The following is a 13,730-nucleotide window of genomic DNA, read 5'->3' as shown; positions in this document are numbered from 1 at the left end:
ATAATAAAGGTAAAAGTGTAGACATTTCAAGCTATAGGGGAATGATTGGATCTTTACTTTATTTTGACTGCGAGTAGACCAGACATCATGTTTGCTACATGTCTGTATGCAAGATTTCAAGAAAATCCTAAATAATCACATCTAATGGCTGTCAAGAGGATTTTCAGATATTTGAAAGGAACACCAAACTTGGGACTTTGGTATCCTAAGGGAACTGGTTTTGAAGCTGTTGGATACACAGATGCAGATTTTGCTGGATGCAGGGTAGACTGAAAGAGTACTAGTAGAAGATGTCAATTTCTTGGTCAAAGACTTGTATCATGGTATAGTAATAAATAACAATTTGTGTCAACTTCTATAGCTGAGGCTGAATACATAGCTGCTAGAAATTGTTGTGCTCAAGTGCTTTGGATTAGAAACTAATTAATGGACTATGGCCTAGTGTTACAAAAGATTCCTATCATATGTGACAATACTAGTGCAATATCTAACGTAGTTAATCCAGTTAATCATTACAGAACTAAACACATTGATGTCAGGTGCCATTTTATTAGAGAACATGTTGTAAATGGTACTACTGGGCTAATTTTTATTCCAACAGAAAAATAGTCAGCTGACATTTTTACTAAACCTTTGGATGAAACAACTTTCACAAGGCTTGTAAGTGAAATTGGTATGCTAAATTCTCCATCCTGAGGCAAGAACTCAGCTAACATGTTGCAGTAGATTAATTCCTAATAAATCAAGATTAATTCAATTTAATTAAGAATTAACTGGAATATGATTTATAAATATTTTAGAATTCTTTGTATATTTATTTCTCAAAAATATATATAACTTGGAATTTTTCTAATTCCAAGAAAACTGTCCAAATATTGGTCCACATTATTGATATGTGAAATTGATTTAAGACAGACTCTAGTAAGAATAAAAGTATGTAGAGAACTGAGTTCAAGATAAGTCTAAATGACTTGTCGATAAGTCTCTAAATGACTATTCGATAGAGTTCTCGATAAGTCTTTTCATGACTTCTTGACAAGTAATGTAGAGATCTCGATATACTTATCAATATGGAGTTCTCTACAATTCAAATTTTAGACTTCTCAATAACTTAGAACTGGAATAATATAATTAAATAATTATTTTAGTAAAATACTTTTGATATAAAATCAATTTTAATTTTATGTTAAATTTTCAATATAAGTTAGAATGAATTAGTCCAAAAGAGCAAATTGAGTATTTGTACAACATATCGATATTTCACCATCTAGTTCTCGATAAGAGTTAAGATAATGATATCTCGACATGAGTTCTCTATAAGCCACGTGACTTTTCCACATATTTTTTAAACCGTTCATTACTCTTTTATCGATAAGTCATATAATATCCCGTATTTTCAAAAAGTATAATTTATAATTATTTGAGTATTTTATGTTATTTTCAATATTAAAGGAATAAAATTGTGAATATTTTATTCCAGTTTTATGAGTTTGTGTCATTAAATGGACCAATATGCTAATCGTTAGTTGTATCGATTTTTGTCAATACTGTCAAAGTAGTTGTTTACTTTTGCTATTCTCAAAATTTATTTAAAAAGTCGATCGTTTAATCAAAATCGGTAAATTTAGTTTGGTTTACAAATTTACGGATTGAGTGGATATGTTATCCGTGTTAAATATTTTGTTTGGGTTTTACTCGGAAACACCCAAATAGCGGGTGAGTTGCAAAAATATTCAAAAGTAGTATTTTACAGCTATTTTGTTACATGTTAAATGAATTATTATATTTTTATTATTACTTAAAAAATTGTCGACCATGATCTAATATGCGGTAGATTTTTGTGTGGTCCCGTAAGGACCAGAGTATTTTTCGAATATTTGTTATGTGTTTAAAAATGCATTTAGATGAAATTATACGCAATTTGGACGTGTGTCAGAGTGCGTTTATTACGTTATATGTGTTATATCTCATTTTCCGTGCATTTGTGTATTTTATATGTGTTTTCAGGGTTTACCGTCAATTTAGAAAATAGTTTGATTTCTTAATAATGATCAGACTGGGACCCTACAAGGACATCAACGCCGACAAAATTCATTTTTTCATTTTTATAAAATCATGCGTATATCAAAGATCGATTATTTTTGCATTTTTGAAACATACATAATGTTTGGGGAATTTTGACATTAATATTGTATTTATTTGAAAATATTGTTTTTAAAATTGTTCCCGTTAGATATAATTGATGATATCTAGACAGAAACTATTAGAAGTTCTTATCAGGATTTATATCAGTATTTACTGAAGAGTGACGTCATCAGTACTTATATCAGTACTTGATGATCAATAAATGATGTCATCGGGATTTGTCACCTCAGTAGATATTCAAGGAGGAAAAGGAAAGTAGGAATGCAAGGCAGTGAAGGACCTTATCTCAGAAGCAATCATACATGGATAGGTTTCCTTATTGTAATAGAATAGTATTCCTTATTTGATTGTGTAGCTATGCTCTATATAAAGCACATATTAGGTTCATGATATAAGCATTGCGAACATTGTTATATCATTCGCATAACCTAGCAGCTCTCAAGGATATTTGTTCATCCTTTTGAGATAGTACTTTTGTAATCAGTTTTTATCTATTAATATAAAAACTGTTGATTGTTTAAACTATCAGAAGTTCTTATCAGTACTTATATCAGTACTTGATGATCAGCAAATGATATCATCAGAATTTGTCACCTCAGTAGATATTCAAGGAAGAAAAGGAAAGCAGAAATTCAAGGCAGTGAAGGACTTTATCTCAGAAGCAATCATACATGGATAGATTTCCTTATCGTAATAGAATAGGATTCCTTTTTTGATTGTGTAGTTGTGCTCTATATAAAGCACTGATTAGGTTCATGCTATAAGTATTTTGAACATTGTTATATCATTCGCATAACCTAGCAGCTCTCAAGGATATTGTTTATCCTTCTGAGAGGGTATGTTTATAATCAGTTTTTATCTGTTAATATAAAAATTATTGATTTTATTGAAGCTTTGTTGAATTGATTGCATAAACTATATTCACGCCCCCTCTACAGTTAATTACGGACCTAACAATTGGTATCAGAGCTTGTTGTTTACATACAAACAACTTAAGATCTAAAAATCAATATTTAATGGTAGACAAAGAAGTACCACAGAATCCACAACCGCCGCCCCCAACCACATCACAGATTAGTAGCAACATGAGTAGGTATGAAGCCATCAAGGTGCCAATCCTGAAGATACATGAATATCCAATCTGGAAAGTCAGGATGGCCATGTGCTTGGAAGCCACAAATCCTGAATATCTAAGCAGGATTTATGATGGTCGTCATAAACCAATGAAGGTAGTTGTTTTTGTTGCAGGAGAACCAGAAAAGATGGTTGACAAAGAAAGGAAGGACTACTCTCCTGAAGATATTTCATCTATTATGAAGGATACAAATGTCAGACACATCTTACACAACAGTCTTGATAGTGTTATGTCCAATAGGGTTATTGGATGTAAGACAGCAAAAAAGGTACGGGATGCTTTAGAAGTAAAGTTCAAGGCACAATTGCTATCAAGAAGAACAGGAGGACAGTACTTACTCAAGAATATGAGCACTTTGACTCAAGAGATAATGAGTCCTTAACTGTGATCTATGACAGATTTCAGACTTGTCTCTTGTCGACAAGGAGCATGATTTAGAGGACTCAAACTTGAAGTTCCTACTTGCTCTCCCTGAAAAGTGGGACTTTAAGGTCATATCAACAAGGGATAAATATCAACTTAATGACATACCTCTAGATGAGATCTATGGAATACTAAAGACTCATGAACTAGAGATGGAGCAAAGAAGCAAGAGGAAAGGATCCAAGTCTAGACCAGTAGTACTCAAAGTTGAAGAGAATCCAAAGGAGAAAGCTAGGAGAAAAGGTTACTCCAAAGGAAAAGCTATGATTGTGAAGTCGGATACTGAATCATCAAACTCTGATGATGACTCAAATACTGATATTAAATCAGATACTGATAGTGATCATGACAACAATGAAGACATGAAGCAAATGGTTGCTCTATTGGTAAAAGGCTTCAAGAAGATGGTCTACAAGAACTTCAAGAAAGGAAGAAGATTTTCCAGAAAAGGTTCCAGTTCCTCAAACTCTGATAAGAGGAATAACAGAAGAAGTACTGATTGTAAGTAATTAAAATCTGGAAAACTTGATAAGTCAAAGGAAAGATGCTACAACTGTGATGGAATTGGACACTTTGCAGCTGAATACAGAAAACCCAAAACTGAGAAGAAACAAGCCTTGATCTCAAAGAAGAGAAACTGGGATGATTCATCATATTCAGATGATGGGATCAATCTGCTCTCATGAAAAATTCTAATATTGAGGCTGACAGTGCTGAATTAAAGGTACCTCAGACTACTCTTACTTTTGATACTGATGATATATGTGAATTAAGATTGTTTCTTAAATCTCTGCATGTTAGTTATAGGGATCAAACTTTAGAGAATAATAGAATCAGTAGTCAAAACTCTGAGTTAAAGAAAAGGAATGATCACCTAGAAATTGAGTTGCTTTCCATGCTAGAATTTTAAAAAGAAAGAGATAATGTTGTTTATGTTAAAGAAAAATTATTTGAAAAGCATGCGTATCTGGAAAAGGAGTTAGTTAAAGAACGAGAGTTCATTAAACTTTGGACTAACTCAGGAAAAATAACTCAGGAAATTTTAGAGAATGGTTGTTGGGGATCAGGATTAGGATATGCTATTAGATCTAATCCTGATAAGAAAACTGAAAAAGAAACTGAGAAAAATAAACCAGTACATACTGATACCAAGGTCAAACTGAACAAGGTTCAGTTAAAGACCAATAATTTTAATCCAAGTGTTGATGTTAAATCAGTTAATGAGGTAGGTTCAACCTCAGCACCTAGATCAAACTTAATTACTGAAAAGAGTGAACAAGTTCACACAAAATCAGTAAATGTTGGATTAATGACTCAGAATCAGTTTAAGCAAAAGTTGAAGGATTTATACATGAAAGAAAAGGAGAAAAGGCCTAGGAAAAATAGAAATGGCTAGGTAGGTGTTAATAAGAATGACAATTATGTAACTCCTCCTAATGCACCCAGAATGGCATGTTTGAACTGTGGTAGTACTAATCATCTTGCTAATTCTTGCAGGAAGAATAACGAAAAAAATATTGTTCCTTTTAAATCAGAGTTTAGGAATAGAATATTTAGATATAAACCACAGAGTCCTTGTTTTCATTATGGTAGTTTTTGGCACTCTATTTATACATGTAAAGAGTATCACAGTTTGTATTATGATTATTGTGACCTAAAACCCTCGTTAAATAAAGCAAAATTTGTGTATGCATGTGTAAATACTAATAGTAAGGATGTTAACATTAACACTGATAAAAAATCTTCTGCTTCATATATTAACAAACTTAAAAAGGTCAAGGGATCCAAGCAAGTCTGGGTCCTTAAAAATACTAACTGATTTCAAATACTGGTTGCAGGGTAACAGGAGGAATACTTAAGTCTTGGATAGTGGATGCTCAGGACACATGACTGGTTATAAATCCCTGCTATCAGAATTTGAGGAGAAAGCTGGCCCAAGTGTTTCTTATGGAGATGGAAACTTAAAAAAATCTTGGGATATGGCAAAATCAAAATTGGAAATGTCATCATTAAAAATGTAGCTTTGGTTGCAGGACTCAAGCATAATCTGATCAGTGTGATTCAAATCTGTGATAGAGGTTTCCATGTGAACTTCTATGAGGAGCATTGTGAAATTGTCAGTAAGACTGATGGAAAGATTGAAATGATTGGTGTAAGACATGGTAGTTTATATGAAGCCAGGGTCTCCACAAGCATATTGATGAATCAGAAGTTTGTCTACTTAGTAGAGCATCTGTGGAAGACAGATAGAACTAGCATAAAAGACTTTCTCATCTTAATTTCAACAATATCAATGAACTTGTGAGAAAAGATCTTGTGAGAGGATTGCCCAATGCAGTGTTTACTCCTGGTGGCTTATGTGACTCATGCCAGAAAGTCAAGCAAAGAAAAACATCTCTCAAGAGTAAAACTGAATCCTTCATTCTTGAACCATATCATCTACTATATATTGATCTCTTTGGTCTAGTAAATATTAAGTCAATTTCCAAGAAGATGTATGCACTCGTAATTGTTGACGAATATACAAGATATACATGGGTGTATTTTCTGCACACCACGGATGAATCTCCATCCATTCCTCTTGATCGTATAAGAGAGCTGGAAAAATGATCAACATACAAACTGAAGTTCATCAGAATTGATAATGGGACTGAATTCAAGAATAATTCTATGGAAGAGCTTTGCAAACTCAAGGGGATAAAACAAGAGTTTTTTGCTCCTGGAACTCCACAACAAAATGGAGTTATTGAAAGAAAGAATAGAACTCTGATAGAAGCTACAAGATCCATGCTAGAGGAAGCAAGATTGCCTACCTACTTCTGGGCTAAGGCTGTGCAAACTACTTGTTTTACACAAAATGCAACTTTAATTAACATGCATGGAAAAATTCCATTTGAGATGGTGAAGGGAAAGAAGCCAAATTTGAAGTACTTTTACATTTTTGGTTGTAAGTGTTTTGTTCTCAGAACTCATCCGGAGCAGCTGACCAAATTTGATTTAAAAGTTGATGAAGGAATTTTTATGGGATATCCATTGTGTACAAAAGCCTTCAGAGTCTACAACCTGAGAACAAGGACAATCATGGAATCTAACATGTGTCTTTTAATGACAAGAAGATTACAGGTCTAGAAGAGGCAAATGACCATAACAAATTAAGATTTGAAAATAAAGTACCATATGCTGAACTCTTAAATCCTTATCCTGATACATTAAATCCTGATATCACACAAAGCTCTGATAATCCATATGACAGTGGAAATACTTCTAACACTGAAGCACATGTTGAGGGGGAGCAACATCATTCAAATCCAGAGACTTCTGCAAGTGATTTAACTCGAGGAACATCAGTAGACAAGTCATCAGACTCTCATTCCTCAAATTTTGATGAGTCAAATACTGATAACAATGGGAACACCAATTCAAGGGGAGCATCAGGACATGATAGTGGTACTAGTCAAAAAACTAATAGAGAGTTCATGGATCAAGGGGGGTTCTTCTTCAAGGAGTCAACTTCCATCTGCAAGAAAATGGTCCAAGTCACACACACCTGACTTAATCATTGGAAACCCTAATAGTGGTGTAAGAATGAGAAAAGCCACTCAAAATGAATGTCTCTACCATTCTTTTCTATCTCAAACTGAACCCAATAAGGTGAAAGAAGCTCTTCAAGATGCTGACTGGGTTACAACAATGCAAGAAGAGCTCAATGAATTCGAAAGGAACAAAGTCTAGACTCTTGTGCCAAGACCAAAGAACATATCAGTAGTTGGTACAAAGTGGGTGTTTAGAAACAAAACTGACAGTGAGGGCATTGTTACAAGAAACAAAACAAGACTAGTTGCAAAAGCTATTCACAGCAAGAAGGCATTGATTATGATGAGACTTTTACTTCAGTTGCAAGGCTTGAGGTGATATGAATTTTTCTAGCCTATGTTTCTCACAAGAAGTTTAAGATGTTCCAAATGGATATGAAGAGTGCATTTCTAAATGGAGAACTTGAAGAGGAAGTTTATGTTGAACAGCCTCCAGGGTTCATTGATTTAAAGTATCCAGATCATGTTTACTTACTGGATAAAGCACTTTATAGACTGAAGCAAGCTCCAAGGGCCTGGTATGAAACACTAGCTCTATTTCTATTAGACAGCGGCTTCACAAGAGGTACAATTGATAAAACTCTCTGTTATAAATACCATGGCAAGGACTTGTTATAGTACATATATATATTGATGATATCATTTTTGGATCTACTAGGTTTCAAATGAGTATGATGGGAGAATTTAGTTATTTTCTGGGGTTACAAGTAAAATAGACCGATGAAGGAATCTTCATAAATCAATCCAAATACACCAGGAATTTGCTCAAAAGATTTGGAATGCAAGACTGCTCAACTGCATCAACTCTCATGGCCGCTGTAACCAAGTTAGATTTAAATACTGGTTCTTCAGTAAATATAACTAACTATAGAGGTATGATTGGCTCACTCCTATATTTGACTGCTAGTAGACCTGTTATCATGTATGCTACTTGTCTCTGTGCAAGGTTCCAAGCTGATCCAAGGGAATCTCATATGTTAGCTGTGAAAAGAATTTTTAAATATCTCAAAGGCACAATGAATCTAGGATTAGGGTATCCTAGAGATTCAGACTTTAAGCTAACTGGATATTCGGATGTTGATTTTGGAGGACACAAAATAGATAGAAAAAGCACTTCTGAAAGCTACCAATTTCTTGGTGGCAGATTGGTTTCTTGGTATAGAAAGAAACAAAAGTCAATTTCCACATCAACTACAGAAGCTGAATATGTTGCTGCAGAAAGTTGTTGTGCTCAGATTCTATGGATGAAGAATCAGACACTAGATTATGGGTTAGACAATTATGATAACCTATATATTATGATAATCAAAGTGCTATTACAATGACAGGAAATTCAGTGCAGCATTCAATGACTAAACACATCAGCATCAGGTACCATTTCATAAGGGAACATATGGAAGAAGGTACAGTGGAATTGGTCTTTGTTCCAACTGATCAGCAATTAGCAGATATATTCACCAAACCTCTATGTGAAGCTACTTTCACAAGATTGGTGAATGAATTGGGAATGGTATTAGGACATTTCTCAAACTCTGATTATTAAATAACTACTGATAGTTGAAGCATGGTATCTTATTATGTGTCAGTTTTTGTTAGATACCGATTATTGTGTTAAATTCTGATACCATGATAACATGCGATTAACTTTTATGAATTCTAGCTGAAAGCTACATGTTAAACTACTGATTATGTGTATATGCTCTGATATTAGTTAAACTTTCTTTGACTAATAGATCCTGACAGTAGTTGTTAAATTCTGATATTGGTCAAACTAGTATTGACTGATAAATCCTGATAGGAGTGATTAAATAGTGATAATGGTCAAACTTTGATTGGCTATTTAAGATATTCAAATATTGCTTTATTCAGTATTGTAATTACAGGGTTGAAGTTAGCCACAAGTGGGTAATTTTTCATGGTTATAGATGTTTACACGTTGAAGTGAGGATATGAAACACGTTCGTTTAATACAAAACTTTATTCATGGGAACTGTGCATGCAGTAACACACGTTTACATGATTACTTTTACAGTCAATCGTATATTGCCACGTGCCCCATAAAACTGAATTGCGTCTTAACTAGTAGAGTGATGTGTTATATAAAATCAATTTTTGATTTCAGATAATACTTTACTTATCTCTATTATTTTCTCTCTGCTACTTTACCATTCTCAAGCCGTAAACTCTGAAACCCTAAATTCTGTTTGGAAACTTTTTCTTGAAAATTAACCATAACTTCACCTGCTGCTTCTGAGTCATTTGATTATGGTGGTACAAAGTTTGTGACTAACAAATATTATGTTATCTTGAATAACAACAGTGTGAATGTTGATTTTCATATTTTTCAGGACTTTCTTAGATCCAGTGAGATTGAGTATGCTCTCACAGCTCCACCCATAATCTCTGGTGACCAGGTGCTTGCTATCTGGAGGACTGGAATCTATGATGATGGAGGAGCTAATGGATCTCCAAACCTTGTATTTGAATTTGATAATAAGACAAGGACTGTAACTCCTCAAACTGTAAGGGACGTATTACAGTTGCCTACTCATACCTCCTATAGTAGATGAATTTAGCAAGGTTACCATTAGTTACTAGGAACTTGCTTTTAGCAAGGCCCCCTGAGATTTATGGTTTACTTAATAGCCAAAGTGTTAAGCTGCAGGAAATTACCATTGGAAACCCCCTGTAGCTCAACCCAGCACAACAACCCATACACAAACCCAAACAAAAACTCAACCATCACAAAAATCTCAAATAGAAGCCACCTCAGGTGTCTCTCAACAGACACTTGTTGTAAAAAGAAAGAAAGAATTGGCTAAGAGGGCTACAAATCATGTTGTAGCTAAGTCAAAAGATGAAGCAGCTCAAGTTCCTCTTTTTTTCTAAACCTTCAGAATTTGTCGAAAGGAAACTTGTACTTGCTGGATTAGAATCAGATTCAGATGAGGAAAATGCTACCTTATCTTCCAGATTTCCAAACCTTTCATCCGGTTCTTCTCCAAGACCAATTGTACTACCAATTGAAGAAGCACGGATGTTAATGCTGGCACAAACCCCAGGCCAAAGAAAAGATGATTGGTCAAATCTTATTACAATCAGCACCTGCTCAAGATTAAACAGGAAATTGGTGAGGAGACATGGAGTGCATCTAATCCAAATCCTGAGTTCCAGAAAATTGCTGAGGCACCTGTAGAACTGTCTGATTCTCCAATAAAGCAATATAACAAGAGAGCAAGAGAAGTCTATCATGAGCAAGTTTAAGCTAGTGTCAAGAGGCTGTAAGGGAAAGGTCTTTTACCTGGATCAAGCACATAAGAACCTGTATCTCAAAGGGGTACAGCAGCTGCAACTCCTGATCCAATCCCACAAGAACCCGCACCTCAAAGTGGTGCAGCTGATATTGAAGAATAAGAGCCTCTGACTGAAAAGCCCATTCAACAATGGAATGATAAAGAGCCTTCTCATAAGTCTATTAATGTGACTATAGAGAAGAGTACACAAGAACTTGGTTGTCAAAGTCATCTAGAAACTCCTGATTCTACAGCTACACAAGAACCATTTCATCAAAGTTACAATGAAGGCTTTACTCTTGCTGCAGTTACTCTAATTATAGATGTTGCAGGCAAAATTCATCCATCTCTACTGTCTACTGATGTTTTATCAGTACACCACTGAATGTCTGCAATGAAGCTGCATCTTCAGATTCACAAGGTATAAATTCTTTTTTTTTACTTTATCAGCATTTATATTAAATCTGATTTGGTAATTTCGGCATTTATTATGCATGTTATAAATCCTGTTGGTATGATTATTTCTAGACCTTATTTAAGAACTACCTCTAGTTGTATGTGAAGGGTTTTAGCACATAAACGCAACGAAAAACGTAAATTTAAATCTTCAAAAATCGAAACCCTCCGCAGGATCCATGCAAAAAACAATATTTAATTTGTAGTTCAGTATGTTTACCTTAAGAAGCTTTACGTTAATGGAAAGATGGAGGTCTTGAATGATCACCACGTAGCCCGTCGCTGGAACGATCTACGCCTTGAAGGTATCCACATGAATGATCGCCCGGAGGATGGGTGTGTAGTAGCACGTTCTTGAGGCCGCCTTCTTGCTCTCTCTATCTCTCTTCAAGCTGCTAGGGTTTATGTTTTATCAAATAAAACGTGTAACCCTAATTCTATTAGGAAAAGATATTATATAGGCAAGAGCTAATGGGCCTCCAACCCTAAACTGAATTTTTGAGTTATTATTATTATTAAATTCGAAATTTTAATTATTGTATTATTAAGTCTCACTTAATCATCCAATAACTTAATTTCGGATTTAATATTTAATTCGAATTTTCTATTTATTTAATTAATTAAGTCACACTTAATTAATAACAAATAATTTGAATTACTTACATTTAATTTAAATCTGAATTTAAATTAAATAATCCTCCAATCATTCTTGTGCGACCCTTTAGGTTATTATTATGTTGGCAACAATTTTAAATCTAATTTAAAATCATAAACAATGAGCGGCATCTAGTAATACATCATCGTAACCCAAGTAATAATAATTAAATCGGTGATCAGTTAAACCTTTCGTGAATAATGTACAATATAATATAATCTCTTTAGCCTTATATTATAGATCAAACTCGAGGCATGCATTGTGTCATCCTCTGTTAACGTTCAATCCTTCTTTCCTTGATCAATGAGTAAATTATTAAACAAATCAGTATTTGAGCATGGTCATGCATTTATAGTCTTACTCAATCAAGAGGCCGATAATATCACTCCTTTAATAAAGGAGGGCTAAATCCCATCTAGATCATTCATATTTCTCATACGATTCATAATGTACCCAATGTCTACTTTTATTATTACCCGGTCAAGGATAACTTTTAATAGTATCAAAGTATATTAATTCTCGTATAAAAATATAATGATTTCAGGTCAAAGGACCAATACATCATTATCACTGTGAGATTAACTTATGACACTATAAATATGTAGTATCTCACAACGGGTCAATCCAGTACCATGTATTTAATACATGTACATGTGTTTTGACTTTAGTATCACTATACATATGATCAATGAGATATGATCGTCAGCCAACAAATACACTAGTCTCAATGTATTTATTATCGTCCCTTAACAATAATACTTGACTAGGGAACTTTAGGAATATCAATACTATTCTCATAATCTCATTTCTAAGTCACGTACTTAGAGATATAGATTTACATATCATATTCCAAGGACATTTATTAATCTAACATCTTATCACTGAAAATAAAGATATAATAAATTACTAAAGAATAATCCATATAATCATAATTAATAATCCAAATGTTTCATAATATAAACATAATAGTGTTGTCTCTAGGGCACAAACACTAACAGTATGACCACAGATCACCCTTCTTTAGCCACCTCTTATTTTTGTAGAACAAATTATCTGAGCTTTTTTGTGAGTTGTGTGAAAAGATTTAGAAAAAAACAGAATTAAAGAGAGACAGGATCCTTCCTGGAAAAAGAAGAGGTAGATGAGAGATAAGATTTAGTAATCCTTGTGAGGAAACTCTGACTATTAAAAGTCCTGAGCTGTGTGGTGTGAGGAGTAGTGAGACTACTTTAAAAGAATAGAGAGATTAAGTGTTACTTGTTATATTTTGTAGGTGCACAGAGTACACATGAAACAGTTGTTGAACAACAGTCTGTTGACACTTTGATAAACTCTGGTGTACCAAGTGAAACTAATCTCCCTGCAGGTCTAAGTACTGATACTTTCTTGCAGTCAATTCAATCCACTATTCCACCACATGTAGTAATCCCTGTTTTTACTGAAAAACAGTCATTCACTCTACTATTCCACCACCTGAAATAATCCCTGTTGTTGTTGAAGATGTAGTAGAACAACAGTCCATTCATAAAGTTTCATCCATTACAGGGTCACCACAGCATTCTACAGAAACTGAGGTTCTGGAATCTAATGATGGTGAAGAAGTTTATATTTCTAATGTTCTTATAGATAATGAGGATGATCTTTTCTTTCCTGAAGATATGCCTACTCATGTGAGGCGACAGAAGCTGAATGAGTCAGATAACAAGAAGAAGCAGGATTATTTTGATGACATCTGGAATGCTAAATGGAAAGATGATACATATCCTATTTCCAGAACAAATGTTGTTGCATATTTAGAAACAACTAAAAAAAGAATTTAAAATCCTGATATGCTGACTCATTTGAAAGCATCTACTCTGGTTATCAGATCCTTACATACAGCTCAAGAAGCAACTACTTCTCAAATCAATCAGATCAAAGAATCATTGGTTGCTTCAAGGCTGACTACTCATCAAGAAATCCAGAAACAAATTGCACCAATTGTTGCCAGACAAACTATAATTGAATCCAATTAAACTAGATTGGAAGCT

This window comes from Apium graveolens, chromosome 7 (genome assembly GCF_009905375.1).
Source record: "Apium graveolens cultivar Ventura chromosome 7, ASM990537v1, whole genome shotgun sequence".
NCBI classification, from domain to species: domain Eukaryota; kingdom Viridiplantae; phylum Streptophyta; class Magnoliopsida; order Apiales; family Apiaceae; genus Apium; species Apium graveolens.
Note: the sequence above shows the minus strand (reverse complement) of the source record.